At 32.2% G+C, this 3,951-nt stretch overlaps 1 protein-coding gene across 3 annotated transcripts in view; it reads right to left on the bottom strand.

Moving 5' to 3' along the window:
• LOC132173413 (putative disease resistance RPP13-like protein 1) overlaps positions 1 to 2,973 on the bottom strand; it is a 12,815-nt gene extending 9,842 nt beyond the window's left edge. For all 3 annotated transcript variants that reach the window (XM_059584910.1, XM_059584911.1, XM_059584912.1), the window contains exon 1: positions 2,260 to 2,973. The gene's annotated coding sequence lies outside the window, so the exon portion shown is untranslated. The remainder of the gene's footprint in view (positions 1 to 2,259) is intronic.
• Positions 2,974 to 3,951: the final 978 nt, after the last annotated feature.

Genomic DNA, 3,951 nt, shown 5'->3' with positions numbered 1-3,951 from the left:
ATGGGCAAAGGGGTGGCCTTGATTTTTTATAAAATATTTTTTATAAAAAATAAAAATTATGGGCAATATGGAAAGTTTTGGATACAATTGGTCAAATTGCAAAAATTTGAAACTTTGAAGGGATAGATTGCAAAAATTGAAACTTTAGTGTTCGAATTGAAAAACGCTGTCAACTTTGAAAGGTTAAACTGTAATTTTTCCATATATATATATATATATATTCTGATGAGTGAAAGCTTTATGGAAGAAGACAAACACAAAATAATCTCTCCATGCTAAAGACGACTGGAACACCAACAACCAACCAGAAGAAAGAGCAACACGCTCGTTCCTAGTTACAAAAAAACCGGACCAAACAAATGAAGTCAAAGAAACAAACTCCAGCAAATTCAGTCAAAGATTTTTAGAGAGAGATCTTTATGAAAGATAAATGCTAAATATTTTAAATTTTTATTTCAAAAGTTGGTTTCAAATGTGTGTCACCATTCCATTCCATGAGTTTGTGTCACATTTTTCAAAATAATAAATTTCATGAGATGGTAACATATCATTTGGAAACCAATTTTTAAGAAAAAAATTTGGGAATATATAACATTTCTCCTTCGAGAAAAAAAACACAAAGATAAGAAATAACAGGAATAAGGAAAGACGTACGTATGAACTACTCAACTCATAATACTTTATTAGAGAGCATGGCTAGCACATCATTCATTCATGAGGATCCGGCTTACATGCTGCACATGTCTGTTGTAGTTTAAGCAATGGTTAAGATTGAATCTCTCGAAATCTCTTTTTATTTTTTCTCTCCAATTTAAAAACTTTTAAAAGTAAATCAATTTTGAAATTCAATCTTGACCGTTACTTAAATTACATCATACATACTGTTATTTTAATAATAACATTTAAGCCAAATCTGGAAAGCAATCTAAAAAGATTTTTCACTACTTTAGCCGTTACCTACTTTTGCTACATTGAAATGATGAAAATAGAAATGAGTAAAGAAGCAAGATCATCTCCAACATATTAAGTAAAGTAGCTAGTGCTCTAATAGGGTAGGATTGAGATCTCCATCAATATGTTTTTTTTCTTCTTTTTTTTGTTAAATAAAATCATAGAGATCTCATTAAATGAAGGAAGGTTACATCCACAAGCATAAAGCTCTACACATACACGCCATAGAAAGAAATATGGGTAAAGTTCATATACCATTCTCAAACTACCATCCAATTGATAATGTCCCCTCCCTCCCAAACTTTCAATTACGACAAATTGACAATGTCCCCTCCAAACTACCAAAATATTGTCAATGTCCCTCCCCCCCCAAGAGTAGCAATAAGACAAAAATGCTCCTATAAATTTCTCAATAAGACAAAAATACCTCTATAAATTCAAAAAAAAAAAAGATTTTTTAAAAAACAAAAAATTTTAATTTAAAAATAATATTTAAAAAAAAAAACAATTTTTTTTAAACAAAAATTTTTAATTTTTTTTTTTTTAAAACGGAAATTTTTATTAAAAAAAAAAAACTATTTTTTTATTTTGTTTTAAAAAACAAAAAATTTAATTTTATTAAACGAAAATTTTATTTATTTTTAAATGTAAATTTTAATTTAAATAAAATTATAAAACAAAAATAAAAATTTATAAAAAAAAAAAATCGAAATTTTTTTAATTTTTTTCTTATAAAATTGATTTTAAAAAAAAAAAAATTGGCCAAACGTTTGGATTTTTTTTTTTTTTTTGTTAGTTACAGGTTTTTCTAGAAGTTTTAGTTTTTTTAATTTTGTTAGGGTAATTTTACAATGGGTAAGAAAAATATTGACAATTTTTTGTAGTTTGGAGGGACATTGTCACAATTGAAAATTTGAAAAAAAACATTATCAATTAAGTAGTAGTTTGAGGGGGTTACGTGAACTTTTCCCGGTAAATATTACATTTCCTTACAATGACTATAGATCTGCTATCCTATGACAAATTTCTATTGACGAATAGATCTGCTGTAGGCAGATACCACTCAATATATAGGTAGCCAATAACCTTGGCATAGGAGCAGAAGCTCCCACACCGAGACTAAACTGTTGAGACCCCAAATCGAGACAGTCAGAAGACTGTCCACCTCCACAACCTGAAGGTCAGGAGCCTGCACTCAAACGCGGCCCAAAGGCCAGGAGACTGGCAGAGTTTATTCAAAAGCAATAAAACACAACCAAAAATACAGGAAATACGGGAAAAAAAAAAACAAAAAAACAAAATTAAAACCTGCAGGCACTAGAGATGGTGATGGAGTGGCGGCTTGGACGCTGGAGCACGGATCGGAGAAGGAGTGGAGGCGGAGTCGAAGCGCGTCGTTTGCCGAGCAAGCCAGTAAGAAACAGATCTAAACCCCAGATTTGCACCCGCCGGAGACCGGAGCGAAGGAAAATGGCGACACCCTGAAGAGGTAGAGAAACGGGGAAGGCTGTAGCTGGGATCAAAAGCAAAACGTGGGGAATCCCAAGGGTTACCCACACCGCACAAGAGAAAACAGAGAGGAGCAGAGAGAGGAAAAAAAAAGGGGGAGGGATGGAGGGGAAAAGAGGCGGAAGAGACGGGGAAAAACTGCACAGGCAAAGAGGGCGAGGGGAGGAGGAAGGTAGCAAAGGAGTTAGGGTACATCAGGTAAATAGGTTAGCTCACCATGCGTAGAGAGGCAAAGGAAGGAGGGAGGCAGCAAGGCCATCCCTCCTCCCCAAGCTGAGCTCCCTCCTGTGCAGCGCTCCGTGTCTTAGGAGCTAGGGTATTCGTCTCCATCAATATGTTGTCTAAATTGTCTAGATAGCAAATTACTCGCTAAATTATTTAGGGTGAGAGAGTTCATATATGACCGCTCAATCATAGACTCTCTCACAATTGCAGCCAATTAAAGCAGCAAATTATTAGAGTCTCGATCCAGTAAGATATATGTATTGCAGCATATTAGAATTGACCCTTGGATTTGTCCCTATCAATCTTGTGAATAGTAATGGAGCCAAGATTTTGGTTCGCAATGTTAGTAAGCTGTTCTCAATGAGTTTTTGTATTTGAAATCGACGTATGATTTCTTGAATATATCATTTTCAATATATATAACCAAACAACTATTTATCGAATAATCTTTCATTTGGTTGTGTAAATAATTTTTAACAATATTTATTGTTAAAAAAGCTATTTTAACTATAGTTGTCGCAAGTGACATAATCAATTATAATATTATTAATGAATAAAATAATGCATCCACAATACATATTTCGTGTTAGTAATGATGGGCTATCCCAAATGATAACTTAAAATGTTAAAAAAAAAATCATTAAAATAAAACTGAGCAAGCCTTACGGTCTTTAAAGCACTAGCATCAACTTCTTTTTGATTTTTCTTAAGTTCAGAGTACGAAACTATTTTTTGCTTTCCTATGAAAATATATTTTACAATAGCTGTCATTACATTTCTCTATACCATTAAAATATTATTTCTTAAAAAAAATACAAGTTTCTTACCTATCATTACTTTTTTCATCAAATTTCATCACAATTCCCAATTAACAAAAAATATGGATAAAAAATTACTTTCGGTTTCTTACACATTGAGAAACACTTTACTAACCCTTGAGAGTTGGTTAGATGTAGAGAATTTGATGTAAGTAGGTTTTTGTTGTTTTTTTGAAAATTTTCCTAAACATAAGTAAGGAAATCACATATAGGACATCTGCTACTAATGCTCTTACAAACAAGTTTTGGAATACAAATTGAACTCAAATTCTTAAACAGTTTTTCAATCTTTCAGCAACACTGGCGGCCGACTGTTTGATTTGGTCATTACTATAAAGTGGTGCTAAAAAAAAGGGCATAAAGAAGCGATTGTCATCTTTTTTTTATTCATTTTTTTTTTTTTATCCGGATTCCCTTGAATTCTTAAAAATTTGAATTTCTCAAATTC

This window comes from Corylus avellana, chromosome ca3 (assembly GCF_901000735.1).
Source record: "Corylus avellana chromosome ca3, CavTom2PMs-1.0".
Classification (NCBI taxonomy): Eukaryota; Viridiplantae; Streptophyta; class Magnoliopsida; order Fagales; family Betulaceae; genus Corylus; species Corylus avellana.
Note: the sequence above shows the minus strand (reverse complement) of the source record. Positions and strands in the feature narration are given on the sequence as shown.